General features: G+C 48.7%; 1 protein-coding gene across 5 annotated transcripts in view; it reads right to left on the bottom strand.

Annotated features, from left to right (window-relative positions):
- Positions 1–18,695, bottom strand: part of RAB30 (RAB30, member RAS oncogene family) — a 112,287-nt gene that overhangs the window by 39,046 nt on the left and 54,546 nt on the right. Inside the window, exon 1 of one of the 5 annotated variants that reach the window (XM_050942696.1) lies at positions 270–726. The exons of the other annotated variants lie outside the window; for them this stretch is intronic. The gene's annotated coding sequence lies outside the window, so the exon portion shown is untranslated. Of the gene's footprint in view, positions 1–269; positions 727–18,695 lie in introns of those variants that run through there. 5 annotated transcript variants of the gene reach the window in all.

Below are 18,695 nucleotides of genomic sequence, written 5' to 3'. Positions count from 1 at the left end.
TTCTGCAACTTTTAGCCAAGGGACTTTTTCTGATGACTCAGTTGCATATTAATAAATTTTTCTTTCCTCTTTCTCTCTTAACTGAGCAAGTGTATTTTAACCACCATAACTGTTGTTCTCACTGGCCAGGGACTAGTGGATCTCAAAGGAACTTTGGCATTAGTATTTTTTAGTTACTGATTCAGAGTAAAACAACTCCTCGTTATTCACTTGTGATCGGCTAAGCATTATTACTCAAAATTAACAAGTAGGAGTTGCATCACACTCACCCTTAGTGAAATCCAGAAGAGGCACAAAGGGAAGAAAAACACTCCACAAATCACTGTCAGAGGGCGAGACTTTATTTCTTCCCAGAAGCACATTATGGACCGCCGGGTTATCTACTGATAGCCAGAGCCATGAAGCCGGGAGCAGCGGTACCACTTAGGCCAAGATCCACTTTTGGACCTAGCCAGACATGAGTGGCACTGCAACCCCAAGCACCAAGTCGCAACACCACTCACTGAAATTTGGAGAGGGTGTGCGTAGGGGCTCATGGACCAAGGGGGCCAGGCTGCTGGTTGGGGGTAGGGGAATGCCTGAGGGGGGGGAAAAGAGGGCGGGGGAAATCTACTGGCCTCCCCACTTTAAGTCCCAGCGCATGCATCTCTTTCCAATACCTTCCATGCACCCTCTCCAAACCAGATCCTCCACTTCCCAAAGAAACATCTTAAAGGGGGCACCTCAGCACAATGGGCCCACAGGCAGCTCTTATCATAACTTTAGTCCCAGATTTGGACCTTAGCGCCAAAATATGGGGGTTAGCATGAAAACGTCCAAGCTTAGTTACCAGCTTGGACCTGGTACTTGCTGCCACCACCCAAAAAATTAGAGTGTTTTGGGGCACTCTGGTCCCCCTGAAAAACCTTCCCTGGGGACCCCCAAGACCCAAATCCCTTGAGTCTCACAACAAAGGGAAATAATCCTTTTTCCCTTCCCCCCTCCAGGTGCTCCTGGAGAGATACACAGACACAAGCTCTGTGAATCCAAACACAGTGACTCCCCCTCTCCGTTCCCAGTCCTGGAAACAAAAGCACTTTCCTCTTCACCCAGAGGGAATGCAAAATCAGGCTAGCAAATCCAACACACACAGATCTCCCCCTGATTTCTTCCTCTCACCAATTCCCTGGTGAGTACAGACTCAATTTCCCTGAAATTTCCCAGTAAAGAAAACTTTAACAGGTTTTAAAAGAAAGCTTTATATAAAAAAGAAAGAAAAATATATACAAATGGTCTCTCTGTATTAAGGTGACAAAATACAGGGTTAATTGCTTAAAAGAAATATGAATAAACAGCCTTATTCAAAAAGAATACAAATCAAAGCACTCCAGCACTTATATTCATGCAAATACCAAAGAAAAGAAACCATATAACTTACTATCTGATCTCTTTGTCCTTACACTTAGAAACAGAAGATTAGAAAGCAGAAACTACTTCTCCAAAGCTCAGAGAAAGCAGGCAGACAGACAAAGACCTCAGACACAAACTTCCCTCCACCCAAAGTTGAAAAAATCCGGTTTCCTGATTGGTCCTCTGGTCAGGTGCTTCAGGTGAAAGAGACATTAACCCTTAGCTATCTGTTTATGACACGCCCCCCAAATTGCAGACAGTGGGGAAGCTCACTGGCGGCGATTTCCTTCTAGAACTTTAAAATAAACAGATTACTACAACACATGCACCTTTACATATACTACTAAGTATATAACTAACAGATTCTACATTTTAAGAACACTTTTTAACTACTGAATTCTGGGAAACTCTCACGGGAGAGTGCATCAGCTACTTTGTTAGAAGCTCCTGTGATGTGTTGAATTTCAAAATCAAAATCTTGGAGAGCTAAACTCCAATGAAGAAGTTTCTTGTTGTTCCCCTTGGTAGTATGAAGCCACTTTAGTGCAGCATGGTCAGTTTGTAGTTGGAACCGCCGTCCCCAAACATATGGGCGTAGCTTTTCCAGGGCGTACACAATGGCATAGCATTCCTTTTCACTGACTGACCAGTGACTTTCCCTCTCAGACAGTTTCTTGCTGAGAAACACGACAGGATGGAAGTTGTGATCTGTTGCTTCCTGCATGAGCACTGCTCGTATACCACGCTCAGATGCATCCGTGGTTACTAGGAATGGCTTGTCAAAGTCCGGGGCCCTGAGTACAGGGTCAGACATGAGCGTTGCCTTAAGTTGGGTAAAGGCCTCTTGACACTCATCAGTCCACTTAACTGCATTTGGCTGGGTCTTTTTGGTCAGGTCGGTCAGTGGGGCAGCGATTTGGCTGTAGTGTGGTACAAATCGCCTGTAGTATCCGGTCAAGCCTAAGAAGGATTGGACCTGTTTCTTTGACCTTGGGACAGGCCACTTTTGGATAGCATCCACCTTGGCCTGTAGGGGGTTTATGGTTCCTCGACCCACCTGGTGCCCCAGGTAAGTCACTCTGTTTTGGCCTATTTGACACTTTTTGGCCTTAACAGTTAGTCCAGCCTGCCTGATGCGCTCAAAGACCTTTTCCAGGTGTAGTAGGTGTTCGGGCCAGGAGTCTGAAAAAATGGCCACATCATCAAGGTAGGCAACTGCAAATTCTCCCAGTCCTGCTAGTAGACCATCTACCAGCCTCTGGAAGGTGGCGGGTGCATTTCGAAGGCCGAAAGGAAGGACATTGAATTCATACACCCCCGCATGGGTGACGAATGCTGACCTCTCCTTGGCAGGTTCATCTAGTGGTACTTGCCAGTACCCCTTGGTTAAGTCTATTGTAGAGATGAACTGGGCACGTCCCAGCTTCTCCAATAGCTCATCGGTGCGTGGCATTGGATAGTTGTCCAGACGAGTTACCGCATTTAGCTTACGGTAGTCCACGCAAAAGCGTATTTCCCCATCTGGTTTGGGTACCAGAACCACTGGAGATGCCCATGCACTGGTAGATGAGCGGATTATACCCATCTGTAGCATGTTCTGGATCTCCCGTTCTATAGCAGCTTGGGCATGAGGAGACACCCGGTAGGGTGGGGTTCTGATTGGGTGAGCATTACCTGTATCAATGGAGTGGTATGCCCGTTCAGTCCGTCCTGGGGTGGCTGAGAATAATGGGGCGAAGCTAGTGCACAGCTTCTTGATTTGTCGCCGCTGCAGACGTTCCAGGGTGGTTGAGAGGTTCACCTCTTCCACGCCACCGTCTTTTTTCCCGTCGTAGTAGACACCGTCAGGCCACTCAGCCTCATCTCCCTGGACTGTAAACTGACAAACCTGTAAGTCTCTGGAATAGAAAGGCTTGAGAGAATTAACATGGTACACTTTAGGCTTTAGTGAGGAATTGGGAAATGCTATGAGGTAGTTTACAGTTCCCAGGCGCTCTTGGACCGTGAATGGCCCTTCCCATGATGCTTCCATCTTATGGGCCTGTTGCGCCTTCAAGACCATAACCTGGTCTCCTACCTTGAAGGAACGTTCTCTGGCATGTCTGTCATACCAGGCCTTTTGCTCTTCCTGAGCATCCTTTAGGTTCTCCCTAGCAAGGGCTAAAGAGTGTCGGAGGGTGCTTTGTAGGTTGCTTACAAAGTCCAGAATGTTAGTTCCTGGAGAAGGCATAAACCCCTCCCATTGCTGCTTCACCAACTGTAATGGTCCCTTAACCTCGTGACCATACACAAGTTCAAATGGTGAAAACCCTAAACTGGGATGTGGTACAGCCCTGTAGGCAAACAGCAACTGCTGCAACACTAGGTCCCAATTATTGGAGAATTCGTTGATGAATTTTCGTATCATGGCCCCCAAAGTTCCATTGAACCTTTCCACCAGGCCATTGGCTTGATGGTGGAACGGGGTGGCAACCAAGTGATTCACCCCATGCGTTTCCCACAGTTTTTCCATGGTCCCTGCCAGGAAATTAGGCCCTGAATCTGTAAGGATGTCGGAGGGCCAACCTACCCTGGCAAAGATGTCTGTTAGGGCCAGGCACACAGTGTTAGCCCTGGTGTTGCCTAGAGCTACTGCTTCCGGCCATCGGGTAGCAAAGTCCACTAAAGTCAGTACGTACTGCTTTCCTCTGGGCGTCTTTTTTGGGAAAGGGCCCAGAATTTCCACAGCTACTCGCTGAAATGGGACCTCAATTATGGGGAGTGGCTGGAGAGGGGCCTTGACCTGGTCTTGAGGCTTTCCCACTCTTTGGCATACCTCACAAGACCGGACATACTTGGCAACGTCCTTGCCCATCCCCTCCCAGTGGAAGGACTTCCCCAACCTGTCTTTGGTTCTGTTCACCCCAGCATGGCCACTGGGATGATCATGGGCTAAGCTTAAGAGCTTCCCCAGGTACTTAGTTGGAACCACCAACTGTTTTTGCGGCTGCCACTCTTTCCGGTGTCCACCAGAAAGAATTTCCTTGTATAAAAGTCCTTGGTCTATAACAAACCGGGATCGATTAGAAGAGCTGAGAGGCGGTGGGGTGCTCCGTGCCGCCGCCCAAGCTTTCTGAAGGCTGTCATCTGCTTCCTGCTCAGTCTGGAACTGTTCCCTTGAGGCTGGGGTCACCAGTTCTTCCTCAGACTGTGGACTTGGGCTTGGTCCCTCTGGAAGCAATGTAGGTGATGGGGTTGTTTCCGTTGCTGGTGAACCGCTCTCCGCTGGTGCACCTGAGGTTATTTCAGGCTCTGGCTGAGCCTTTTGGGTATGGCTGTCTGTTGCTTCTGCCAGTTCTGCTCGCCGGCGCCCTCTGGCATTGAGTTTGAAGATGTGGTTGCACTTGCTGGTGCTGGTTGCTGTTCCAGTTCCGGGCCTGGGACTGGAGGTGTTGTGGCTGTTTCAGTGGTTGGCATGGAATCCGGGTCCACTACCTCTGTCTGGGTGTCTGGTAACCCAGACGGGGCGTCTGTGGTCGGCTCAGGAACAGGAATGGGTCTGGAAGCTTGCCTGGTTTGGCTACGTGTATCCATTCCCACTCTCTTGGCCCGCTTCACCTGGTTGGCCAAGTCTTCTCCCAGTAGCATGGGGATAGGATAATTGTCATAGACTGCAAAAGTCCACATTCCTGACCAGCCTTTGTACTGGACAGGCAGTTGAGCTGTAGGCAAGTCTACAGCTTGTGACATGAAGGGGTAAATTGTAACTTTGGCCTTTGGGTTGATGAATTTGGGGTCAACGAAGGATTGGTGGATAGCTGACACTTGTGCCCCCGTGTCTCTCCACGCAGTAACCTTCTTTCCGCCCACTCTCAAATTTTCCCTTCGCTCCAAGGGTATTTGAGAGGCATCTGGGCCTGGGGATCTTTGGTGTGATGGTGGTGTAATGAATTGCACTCGCATGGTGTTCTTTGGACAGTTGGCCTTGATATGTCCCAGTTCATTACACTTAAAGCATCTTCCATCTGATGGGTCACTGGGCCGAGGTGAGTTACTGGAGACTGGTGAGGTGGAAGAGTAGGGTGTCTGTGGCTTTACTTGGGTGGTATGTGGGGTCTTTGGCTGTCCTCGGTTGTAGGGTTTATGGTCGGTGTGCCCCCTGGGGTAATCGTTCCCCTTGACAGTAGCTTTCTTGCTTTCTGCCACTTCCATCCATTTGGCTCCAATCTCCCCTGCCTCAGCGAGATCTTTGGGTTTTCCATCTTGTATGTACCGTGTGATGTCTTCAGGAACACCATCCAAGAACTGCTCCATTTGTATGAGGAGGTGCAGTTCTTCCAAGGTTTTAACATTGTGTCCTGATATCCAGGCCTCATAATTTTTTGCAACGTAGTAGGCGTGTTTGGGAAATGACACATCTGGTTTCCACTTTTGGGTTCTGAAGCGCCGACGGGCATGATCTGGGGTTATCCCCATTCTGTATCTGGCCTTGGTTTGAAAAAGTTTATAGTCATTCATTTGCTGCTTAGGCATTTCAGCTGCCACCTCTGCTAAAGGTCCACTGAGCTGTGACCTCAATTCTACCATGTACTGGTCTTCGGGGATGCTGTACCCAAGACAGGCTCTTTCAAAATTTTCCAAGAAGGCCTCAGTGTCATCACCTGCCTTTTAGGTGGGAAATTTCCTGTGCTGTGGAGCAATAATTGGCGCCGGGTTGTTAGGGTTGGCTGGCACATGCAGCCCAGCTTGCACCAAGTCCAGTTCATGTTTTCTCTGTTTTTCCTTCTCTTCATTTTCTTTTTGTTGTTTTTCCATTTCTTTTTGTTGTTTTTCCATGTCTCGGCGGTGGGCCGCCTCTTCTTCTTCTTACTTCCTTCTGTGGGCCAACTCTTCTTCTGCTTGTTTCCTTCGGTGGGCCACCTCTTCTTCTTCTAGTTTTCTTTTGTGTGCTGCCTCTTTGGCTGCCTGTTCTCTTTGGTAGGCTGCCAGTTTGATGCTTTCTTCGTTTTCTTTCAGCTCCACCTCTTTGTCTTTTTTCCAGTTGTCGCCTGTGTTCAGCTTCTTTGATTTGTCCTTCGGCCTCCATTTTTGTCTTGGTAGACATAGTTTCTGTTTTCTTGTGTTGGGGTGCCCTCCGGTGTTTATCTTCAGAACTGCAGGTTCTCTGTTGCCTCCTGAAGTCTGCCTAGCAACAGTGCTTATTTCCTTTTCTTCCTCTAGCGTAAACTAGAAAAACCACTTTATTTGCATGTATATAGTGCTGGTATTTGCCTCCTAATGGGAGGCTATTGTGTGACAAAAGACCCTTAACAGTCTGGTAATGGCTTCTTGCTTAACATGCAAGCCCCAAACTGCCAGAGAGAGCAGAAAAAAAAAATTCTCTTTTAAACCCAAACTGTTTCTCTCTGCTAAAAAGCCCTTAGCAGAGAAGAGAAAAAAATAATATTCCTACTGGCTTCTGGATTTTGTCTATCCCGTAACCGCTGCCACTCATATCATAACTTTAGTCCCAGATTTGGACCTTAGCGTCCAAAATATGGGGGTTAGCATGAAAACCTCCAAGCTTAGTTACCAGCTTGGACCTGGTACTTGCTGCCACCACCCAAAAAATTAGAGTGTTTTGGGGCACTCTGGTCCCCCTGAAAAACCTTCCCTGGGGACCCCCAAGACCCAAATCCCTTGAGTCTCACAACAAAGGGAAATAATCCTTTTTCCCTTCCCCCCTCCAGGTGCTCCTGGAGAGATACACAGACACAAGCTCTGTGAATCCAAACATAGTGACTCCCCCTCTCCGTTCCCAGTCCTGGAAACAAAAGCATTTTCCTCTTCACCCAGAGGGAATGCAAAATCAGGCTAGCAAATCCAACACACACAGATCTCCCCCTGATTTCTTCCTCCCACCAATTCCCTGGTGAGTACAGACTCAATTTCCCTGAAATTTCCCAGTAAAGAAAACTTTAACAGGTTTTAAAAAAGAAAGCTTTATATAAAAAAGAAAGAAAAATATATACAAATGGTCTCTCTGTATTAAGGTGACAAAATACAGGGTTAATTGCTTAAAAGAAATATGAATAAACAGCCTTATTCAAAAAGAATACAAATCAAAGCACTCCAGCACTTATATTCATGCAAATACCAAAGAAAAGAAACCATATAACTTACTATCTGATCTCTTTGTCCTTACACTTAGAAACAGAAGATTAGAAAGCAGAAACTACTTCTCCAAAGCTCAGAGAAAGCAGGCAGACAGACAAAGACCTCAGACACAAAATTCCCTCCACCCAAAGTTGAAAAAATCCAGTTTCCTGATTGGTCCTCTGGTCAGGTGCTTCAGGTGAAAGAGACATTAACCCTTAGCTATCTGTTTATGACAGCTCTATAGTCCCCATTGTAGTGGGAAAGCATGGTGTGCTTGCCCCGAGACTGCTCCCTTCTGACAGAGACCTACTGCCCACCCCACTCAGCTCCTGTGGGAAGTTCTGTGCTTGATCTTGTTGCTAGGAACCTCAATGGGACCTACTCATGGGAGTAAAGTCAGCAGAATCCCCCCCCCTTTGTTTTTTTTGAGCCTGACATTTTTCCCCTCAATCATCTGCACAAGGCACAGTAGAGTTTGTGGACAATTAAGATATTTTTCTGGGTTAATATTTTGTTCTGCATGTGCTATGGGCAAGGAATTTATCTGCAGTATATAAGTGCCCTGAGATTTATTCCCCAGGGAATTTAATTTCCAGTTTTATTTAGTTTCTTTCCAAGTGAGTTTTATTCTCCCTGCATTTGGATCGCTTCACATATTAGTTCTCCCAAGCTGAGCTCTTTAATATTTTTCCACTGTGCTTCCTACAGCCTGGATAGTTTATTTTATCTGGTCTTTGCACTGCTCTTCCGTGTGTCTGTTTGAATGGGGACAGAAGATTCCTCCTTATCTTTGACATCCTGACGACTGAACATACAATGCACAGTCACTCAGGGTAACAGAACAAGCAGGCTAAGTTCAGGGTAATGATTCAGAAGTCAGCTGGGAAATGTTAATTGCTTTGAGGCAATTGAGTTCTCCTTTTAAAAGGAGTGAGGTTGCAAGCTTGACATGCCCTCACACTCACATATTTGCCCCATGGGCTTTTCACATGATCTTCCTATCCTAGAGTTTTAAGCTAACACCAATCTTCAATCTGGGTAGTACCTGAGCACGTCCCACACATAACAGATGGCCAAGTGTAGTGTCCTTAATAGACTTCATGGAGCCTCTGGCTCTTCTCCCTCTCTGAGGTATAGCAACTCTGCTTGGGGCAGGGTTTACATTTGAGGCCAAATTCAGACCTGGTGTAAGCATGTACAATGGCTACGATTTCCACTCACTACTCTTCCCAAGGAAACCTTAAGTGACTACCGAGGTTAAAAGGCCAGGCATTTCTCAGATCAGCCAGAAGATGAGTTACCCTAAGCTACTCTTTTACACACTCTGGAGATCAGGAAATAAGCTTTTCCCCGGGAATCAAGACAAAAAGTGTCCCCAGTAACAATGAACTGTGTTCTCAGAGCTTTAAAACAAAGCCAATAAAATAGGTCACTGTCCTAAAGAACTTCAATAGCAACATTTCCATGGACCTCAATCAAAAAAGTGTAGTATTTCAATTGCTAGAGATTCAGGTCCCAAAAACTAAGCCCTGATCCTGCAGAGGGGTCTGCCCACATAGAGAACAATTAAAATCCATAGGATTCAACCTAGGCTTAAGAATTAACCTGTATGGATCACTCTGCTGGATCAGGGTGCCCTAGACAATAATATAACAACAAGGACAACAGATCCATCCCCAGGATGAGCAAAGGGATTGCAGAAGAAAGCGGGAAAATGCACTGGAAAATAAAAGGAAGGGAATACTGAGCTTTTGTGACGTTATGGATATGAACTGTGACCACATAGATCATTGTTGCAACCAAGGTCCTACAGTTGCACCAAATCTTGTACTAAGGAGGTCGAGAGGTGTCTATGAAAAGGTTGTAATTTGCTGGTTAGGATTATGCTGTCTGTATGTGTGTATCATTTTTGTATTTGAAGTTATAAATATCGGCTATGTACTTGTATCTCAATGTGTTTGATTCTAAGTGGCATTAATGAAGCATTTTGAGAAAGGAACTTTCAGCTTCTTGAGAAAGGATTTTTCAGATTAAGTGCCCAATCAAGAAACACGTAACAGACAATGGACCTTGGGAGACTCCAATCCACATCTGAGGAGACTTCCTGTGAACCTTCAAGGTAGCTGCTCTACCTGCAAACTGAGTCATGCATGGACATGTGATTTGCCCATGTGACTCCAAACTCCATCTTGCTCCTGTGATTTTCCACAGAAAGAACAATGGGGATCTTTCACACGGGAGAAACGATATAAGGCCCCTGGGAGACATCTCCATTTTGTCTTCAATCCTGCTTCTGACCTCTGGAGGAACTGTGCTTGAAACTGAAGGTCTGAACAAAGGACTGAAAGACCCAGCCAAGCTGGGATGTTTATACTCCATAAACTTGATTGGTTTAAAATCAGCAGTAATCCCATCAAGCCTGAAACAAGCCTGAACTAAGAACTTTGCAAATGTTGTATGTAATTGATTCCATTTAACCAGTTTTAACTCTCATCTATATTTCTTTCTTTTTATGAATAAACCTTTAGATTCTAAAGAATTGGCAACAGCGTAATTTGTGGGTAAGATCTGACTTGTATAGTGACCTAGATCTGGGGCTTGGCCCTTTGGGATCGGGAGAACCTTTTTTCTTTTACTGGGGTATTGGTTTTCATAACCATTCGCTTCCATAAGGAGTGGTGCTGGTGGTGATACTGGGAAACTGAAGCATCTGAGGGAATTGCTTGTATGACTTCTGGTTAGCCAGTGGGGTAAAACCAAAGTCCTCTCTGTTGGCTGGTTTGGTGTGCCTTAGTAGTGAAAGACCCCCAGCCATAGGCTGTGACTGTCTTGCTCTAAGCAATTTGTCCTAAATTGATACTCTTAGTAGTATCCCGCCAAAGGCTGCTCTGTTACAGCTGAGGAGGGTTGTTCCTTATGGGCCCAGTCAATCATACTAGTGGTTTTATTTTATTTAGTAACTTTTTGTAACATTAGCTTTTAGATGATTAGGTGCTGGAGTAGAGTAGATGGCACAGCTGTAGCACAAAGATAGTGAATGATGAAGGGAGATCTGAAACAGGGTGGTGATGGTGCACAGTCCACAAGAGGAGGGAGGCACTGCCAGGCAAAGGGCAGGAAAAAGATAAATATCATTCTTCAGAGTCCGTTAAATAGTATTAAAATGTCCTATTGACAGAAGTGTCATGGGTAAGTAATTTTGTTTATTAAACATCCCCCACCGACAAAGGGCTGAACAATACAGCACAGCTGAATAGATAGACGATATAAATTAAAAGGTTATTGACGCACATTTACATTATATCTGTCCAATATCAGAATAATAGAATCATAGAACCATAGGGTCAGAAGGGACTGCAAGGGTTTATAATAGTACACTGTAGACCAGGGGTGGGCAAACTTTTTGGCCCGAGGGCCACATCTGGGTTCCAAAACTGTATGGAAGGCCAGGTACGAAAGGCTGTGCCTCCCCAAACAGCCTGGCTCCCTCCCCTTATCCGCTCTCTCCCACCTCCCGCCCCCTGACTGCCCCTCTCAGAACCCCAGACCTATCCACCCCCCCCTGCTCCTTGTCCCTTGAACGCCCCCTCCTGAAACCCCCCGCTCCTAACCACCCCCTCCTGGGACCCCACCCCTTATCCAACCACCCCTGCTCCCTGTTCTCTGACTGCCCCAACCCCTATCCACACCCCCACCCCCTGACAGGCCCCCTGGGACTCTCACAGTTATCCAGCTGCCCCCTGCTCCCTGTCCCCTGACTGCCCCCTGGGAATGCCAGCCCCTTATCCAACCCCCCCGCTCCCACCCCCTTACCATGCCGCTCAGAGCACCAGGGCAGGCCAGCAGCTCACGCAGCCCCGCCGCCCAGAGCGCTGGCGGTACAGCAAGCTCAGGCTGCGGGGGTGAACGGACAGCAGGGGAGGGGCCAGGGGCTCTCCTCCCCAGCTGGGAACTCAAGGGCCGGGCAGGATGGTCCCGTGGGCCAGGTATGGCCCACGGGCCACAGTTTGCACACCTCTGCTGTAGACTATATGTATTGACTACAGAAAACCTCACTAGTTGGGAGGACAAAATTTGGCCTTGTAGTTGGAACACAATTAGAATCTATATTAAAAAACAACCGTGATCACTCCTACATGGAACCCAGCTTCAACAGGACTACACATGTGAGCAAAGTTAAGTGTGTGCTGAAGTGCTTGCCGTATCAGCACCCATTTCTCTACATGTCAATGATACACACACACACACACACACACACACACACATTTTTCTTCTATTATAGCAGCCAAATGCTGTGTTGGCAGTTCCATTGGAACTCCCACGACATTTAAGAAGATGTAATCCAAACAACACTAGTTCCAGGCTGCAACTTGGTGTCTCATATCTTAGCTCTGGAGTACAGATGTTTTGCTTTACAATATATTAAACCAAACATGTTTAGGCATTTTTAAGGAGAACTGCCAACATTTTTGTAACCCTTCTGCCCCTCTGAATTGGCAGCAACAAGGGCCGGGTTCAGTATCCAGAGGTTCCGTTTCAGTAACACTATGCATAACCGGCTCGAGCCCCCACCCAGTGACCTGGGACACTTACATACCACACCCCCCTGGGCGCCTCTAGGAGGCAATACTTCCCCTCTCGCAAGCACGGAGTCTGAGTGTAGCAAAATCTTTTTTAATAAATGAAGGAAACAATGTGGCATCCCACTGGAGAAACACCACAAACAGGATTATAACACAAACCATAAACAAACAAAAAAACCCAACCCCAGGTACGTTTGGCAATGTCCTTTTCCCCTTAGGGTCTTAAGTCCAATCACCCCAAAGTCCAACAACCCAAAAGTCTCTGGTCAGTGCCACCCCAGAATTCGAGAGTTTATCTGCAGTTTTACCCCCCCCCCCGAGCCTGGGTGGAAAGGGGGGGGGGAAGTCCACACAGGGTGTTAAGGGGCACCTTACATGGGCCAGGGCCAACTGCTCCGCCTCTCCATGGAGTTCTGCTGCAGCCTTCACCACTCCCTGCAAACCCCTTCATTCCGCTCACTGTTCCATGCTCCAACATGCTGCAAACTGCTCTGCTCTGCCAGCCGCTTAACAATAGGTCTTCAGGCTCCCCCACTAGTTAACACAGCCCTCAGTGATCTCAATTCAGCTCTTTCAGTGATTTCAGCTCTTAGTAGGGGAGTCCTGGTGCTGCTGCACCATTGGTCCATCATGAATTCAGCTCAGCAGTCTCTAGATGGACTCCTAATAGAGTCAAAAATTAGCTCTACTCTTTAACATTGGAGAGAGGAGGATGTGCAATTGGTGTTCCAGGCCCTCAAAAGGGGCCCATACCATCAGGTACACACACTCAACCTCTCTCCCTTCACGGGGTTTTGGAACCCATGTCCCATGTTTAGCAAGTACCACCCAACTGAGGTTGAGTCATTTCTGTCACAAAGCAGTCCCACAGCTCCCTATTCACACAATCCGGGTGACAAACTTTTTTTTTCCCTGCTCCAATAACAAAGAAATTGGGGATCCCAGAGCTGTTAAAATCACCATCGCAAGCTGCTGTGGGGTTATGCTAAGCGGCGGGGGTGGATGCCAATGCAATTCTTGAAATTCTTTCCACACACTCTACAATTCAGCACCAGATGTCAGGGTAGCGCTCATCCTGACTCTGCTTACATCTTCAAAACCCCATATATAAAAAATAATAAAAGCAATACAGTCAGAAGTGGAGGGAAAGAATCTAACTTCTACCTGAACATTTTTCTCCATTATTATAACCAAAAAAAGCTAACATCATTGTTAAAAAGATTAGAACAAGCAACATTTTCTTGTTTCCCTGCCCCAGTTTCTTTAATGTATGTATCTGACAGCACTTGTATATAGTAAGTTTCACTGTCTTCCCAGTAGAGGCAGTCAGGCTTCCCTGCTTGACCACAGACTTTAATAGGATCAAAAAATTATTAACAAGACGACTTAAGGGGCAGGGATGGTACCTGAAAACTACTTTTAACTCATTTATTAATTAAATAAATTTCAAATTGAAAAGTATCCCTTTAATTTAAGGGAGACAACAGTTTGGGTTATTTTGATCAGATCAATATCACTCTTCAGCATTCTGACCCCAAGACATCAGGCAAGAGGCTGATGAGGGCGTCTAATATTCTTGCTACTGCAAGACTCTTCCTTGGGTCTATTTTTCCAGTCTAGCATTTGATAACTCAAGTGACAGAGCTTCTATCATTTCCCAAGGGAGATTATAGTCTATAATAGAACCAGAGCGTGAAACTGACAAAGAGAAAAAGTAATATTTGACCAGCCTAAGAGTGAAATAAAAAAAAGTAAACGAAGAATAAATTAGACTTTTTAAATTATCTATTAGATCAGCTATGGTGCATCTGTTAACTATTCATGTTATATATAAAATGAAAATACTATTATACAGTACAGAGGGAATAAAATTCAGCAAAACAAGACATGTGAGGTTTTTGACACCTATGGCTGTCTCAGGTGACTTGATATTGTCCTTTACTGTAGGAGTGGGGAAAACAAAAAAAGTTAGATGTTATTTGCATTCTTCTAAATCCAGAATGGGTGTGTTTGTGAAAAAGGTGAATTTTCCAGAATTCTGGTCTGTAACATGGAGCACTTCAATAGAGTGCAACATTTGTATTGTAAAGGGGTTTTACAAAGAAGAATGTAGAACAGAGGTGGGCAAACTATAGCCTGCGGGACTGTCCTGCCCGGCCCTCGAACTCCCGGCCAGGCAGGCTAGCCCCTGGCCCCTCCCTGACTGTCCCCTCCCCCCCCCCCGCAGCCTCAGCTCACCACGCCGCCAGAGTGGGAAGGGGCTGCACGGTGGGGGCAGGGAGAGCAGGGAGGGAGGCTCACTGGCAGCCTCAGGGGAGCAGGCAGGCGGTGCGGGTGGTGGGAGCGTGAGGAACACGGCTGGAGGACTCAGGAGGGGCACCAGGCAGCTGCACAGCCAACTGGAGAGAAGTGGCACTTTGAAGGGGAAACCGCCGCTTCTCTCCAGCTGCACCGCTGCCCCTGCGCCTCCTGAGTCCTCCGCCCATGTTTGCAGGCTGCATCCTGAAAGGGGCTTTATAGAGAGGGGGTGAGATAGGGGGCTGGGGTCCCAGGGGGAATCTGTCAGGGGGCGGGGGTGTGAATAGGGTCAGGGCAGTCAGGGAGCGGGGGGGGGGGGTTTAGATAGGGGGTGTGGTCCTGGAGGTGGTGATCAGGGGACAAGGAACAGGGGGGGTTGGATGGGTCAGGAGTTCTGAGGGGGCAGTCAGGGGGCGGGAAGTGGGAGGGGCGGATAGGGTTAGGGTTTGGGGAGGTACAGCCTTCCCTACCCGGCCCTCCATACAGTTTTGGAACCCCGATGTGGCCCTCAAGCCAAAAATTTTACCCACCCCTGAAGTAGAACACGCCCCATAACTTCACCCTTACTTCGCTCTCCCCCTCCTCTTTCACCCCCAAAAAAAGAACATCTAAGGATCTTGAGCAGGCCTGCACAACATACGGCCCGCGGCAGGATTCAAAAGGCTCTGAGCTGCCTGCAGCGGAGCCCAGAGTTCTTTAAATCCCAGCCGCGGCCGGGATTCAAAAGGCTCTGGGCTGCCCACAGCGGTGGGGAGCCCAGAGCCATTTAAATCCCAGCTGCGGCCGGGATTCAAAAGGCTCTGAGCTGCCCGCAGCGGTGGGGAGCCCAGAGCAGTTTAAATCTCAACCGCGGCCGGGATTCAAAAGGCTCTGAGCTGCCCGCAGCCGCGGGGAGCCCGGAGTCCTTTAAATCCCAGCCGCGGCCACAATTCAAAGGGCTCTGGGCCGCTCGCAGTGCTGGGGAGCTCAGAGCTCTTTAAATCTCAGCCGCGGCCGGGATTCAAAAGGTTCTGGGCTGCCCGCAGCGGCGGAGAGCCCAGAGCCATTTAAATCCCAGCCGCGGCCGGGATTCAAAAGGCTCTGGGCAGCCCGCTGTGGCGCGGAGCCCAGAGCCATTTAAATCCCAGCCACAACCAGGATTCAAAAGGCTCTGAGCTGCCCGCTGCGGCAGGGAGCCCAGAGTCCTTTAAATCCCAGCCCCGGCAGCGATTCAAAGGGCTCTGGGCTGCTCGCAGTGGCAGGGAGCTCAGAGCTGTTTAAATCTCAGCTGCGGACGGGATTCAAAGGGCTCTGGGCTGCCCGCAGCCACAGAGAGCCCAGAGCCCTTTAAATCTCAGCCGCCAGGGCTGGCTTTAGGCCAATTCATCCAATTCCCCTGAATCAGCCCACCCCTAAGAGGGCCACACGCCCAAGCCCCAGTACGGTGTACTGGCAAAGCCAGTGCGCTGTAGTGGGGTGGCCCAGCTTCCCCAGGGGGCAATTTAAAAGGCCTGTGGCTCCTAGGCCCTTTAAATTGCCACCAGAGCACCACTGCTGGAGCCCTGGGGTTGGGCTGTGGGGCTCTGGGGGCTATTTAAAAAGTCGGGGATTCCCGTCACTTCTACCGCCCCGGCCCTTTAAATAGCCACTGGAGCCCCATCACTTCCCCAGGGTTCCCGTGGCTATTTAAAGGGCTGGAGCGGTAGAAGAAGGGGAGCTCTGGGCCCTTTAAATACCCCCAGAGTCCTGGGGTAGCGGGGAGCTCTGGGGGCTATTTAAAGGGCCGGGGCTCCAGCTGCCTCTGCCAACCCAGTCCTTAAATAGCCCCTGGAGCCCCACCACTTCCCCAGGGCTCCTGCAGCTATTTACAGGGCTGGGGCGGGGGAAGCAGGGGAGCCCCAGGCCCTTTAAATAGCTCCTGAGCCACGGGCTGCTACTGCTACCCTGGTGAGGGAGGCAGGAGGAGGGAGCACTCACCGTACAGGATGGGCTGTACCCCCTGTACCTGCACCAGTTGCCAGCAGCCAATCCCGGCCGCACCTCCTGCCCTGCCTGCACCAGTTCCTGTCTGCAGCCAGCCCTGCACCCGCTGCCCACAGCCAGCCTGTCTCCAGCCAGCCCTGCACCCCCTTCCCTGTCTCCAGCCAACCCCTGCCGCAACCCCCTGCTTGAAGCCAGCCAGTCCTGCACTCCTTTGTCTCCAGCCCTGCCAACCCATGCCGCACCCCCCCTGTGGCCCTGCCTGAAGCCAGCCAACCCATCCCACACACCGTCTCCAGTCTGCCCCACACCCCTTGCCCAGCCTCCAGCAAGACCCTACCTCCAGCCACCTCCCCGACACCTCCAGCCAGCCCCATGTCCACTGGTGCCCTGTAGTTCCCAGGGAAGTAACCCTGCACACCTGCTTCAATGAGGTGGGCAGGGAGCAGCTGGGACCCACACGTGCACCCTAGCACACCCTCATGGAGTGGCGAAGCTCATTTCTAGTTCAGACACATCTTTTTAAAGAACTTTAGGTAGGGTTAACATATATCTGTACTTTCCCGGACATGTCGGGCTTTTTGGATCTTAAATTGCCATCCAGGAGGAAAATACGGACGTGTGGTAACCCTACTGGTACAAAAAATACATACTGTCGCAGAACTTTTTATAGGGAACCGGTTGCTAAGAAATGAAAGGCTTTTTTTTTTACATGAGTTTTTTTGTTTTTCAGTCATCCCTGCCGGGGCCCCGCCGAAAATGTTCAAATTGGGCCCTGCACTTCCTAAAGCCGGCCCTGCCAGCTGTGGACGGGATTCAAAGGCTCTGGGCTGCCCACAGCCGTGGGGAGCCCAGAGCCCTTTAAATCTCAGCCGCGGCAGGGATTCAATGGGCTCTGAGCTGCTCGCAGAGATTCTCGGCCGCGGCTGAGATTTAAAGGGCGCAGGGCTCCCCGCCGCCACGGGCAGCCCAGAGCCCTTTGAATCCCGGCAGCGGCTCTAGCGAATGCGCTGGGGCTGGATTTAAAGGGCTCGGGCTCCCCTCAGCAGCAGCAGCTCTGGGCCCTTTAAATCCCTGCCCCAGCCCCACAAAGCTCTGGGTTCCCGCAGCCGCCGGAGCCCCGGGCCCTTTAATTTGACCCTGAGGGGTCCCAGCCAGCTCTTCAGCTGGGAGCCCCTAGTTGATTTAAAATCAAGTATCACCTCCCCACCTCCAACCTTCCTTTTTGGCCCACAGCTGTTTTGGTGGCGTGGCACTGGGAAAGGAGGGTTTGTTTCTGCAGGGCTGGGCGGTGCTGGGGCGGAGTGTTTCCGCTGGGCTGGGGGGGGGGTGTTTCTGCGGGGCCAGCGGGTTTCGGCCCTCAGCTGTTTTCTCTGGAGTAATGTGGCCCTCGCAGGTTTACGAGTTGTGCAGGCCTGATCTTGAGCACAGAATCATCACAACAGGTCAGCATTTCTCCTGCAGACATCAATGTCTATTCAGAACAAAAATCTATTAACCAAGGTTAGATTGTAAACTCTTTGAGGCAGAGATAGTCTTTTCATTATGTGCCTACATTTATATTGTGATTTATTTTTATATTTTACAAATATATAAAATAAAATGTTTTTATTTATACTCTATATTTATGGGAGACAAGGTGGTGTCTGTAGGGGACAGAGTACTGGAGAAGGACTCAGGAGACCTAGCTTCTATTCCTAGCTCTGCTACTGACCTGCTGAGTGACCATGGGTAAGTCACTTCCTCTCGCTATGCCTCAGTTAACCCCATTTTACAGGTGGGGGTGATATTAACCTCCCAGGTAAAGCATTTTGAGATCTACTGAGGAAAATTACTAGGAGGTATTATTACTATTATTGTTATGCACAGTGCCTTGTGCAATGGTCCCCCGATCCATGACAGGAGCCTCAAGGTTCTAGCATCTATATAACAAGATTCTACGACTGTCACCTTCTCTGTGTCACTCTGAAGCCTAAAATATCTGTTGAGTCAGTGTGAAGCAATCCAAACAGTTACTAGCACGGTTCAGAGTTCTTTTTGTTTAGAATATCACTAGGTTCAATTATCACTGGGACTTGCGGTCTGTTACCATCCAATTTTTATGTTCTTAGCCATTCTGACTTTACAAATTACACCAGTGCAACATTACTGGCTTTCAGCTAGAGTATGGCATGTATTTATGCCATGCCAAGTGTCCTAGCCCATTGTGATATCAGAGGTAACTCAATCAATCACCACCCTTAGGAAACAGCTAATTCACATGCAACTATTTCACTAGTTGCATGTGAATTAGCTGTTGCCTAAGGGTGGTGATTAGTCGAGTTATATTGGTTATATGAGGGAGACTGC

Source organism: Gopherus flavomarginatus, chromosome 1, assembly GCF_025201925.1.
Source record: "Gopherus flavomarginatus isolate rGopFla2 chromosome 1, rGopFla2.mat.asm, whole genome shotgun sequence".
In the NCBI taxonomy this organism is placed as follows: Eukaryota; Metazoa; Chordata; order Testudines; family Testudinidae; genus Gopherus; species Gopherus flavomarginatus.
The sequence above is the reverse complement of the archived record's forward strand: the minus strand, read 5'-3'. Positions and strand labels throughout refer to the sequence as shown.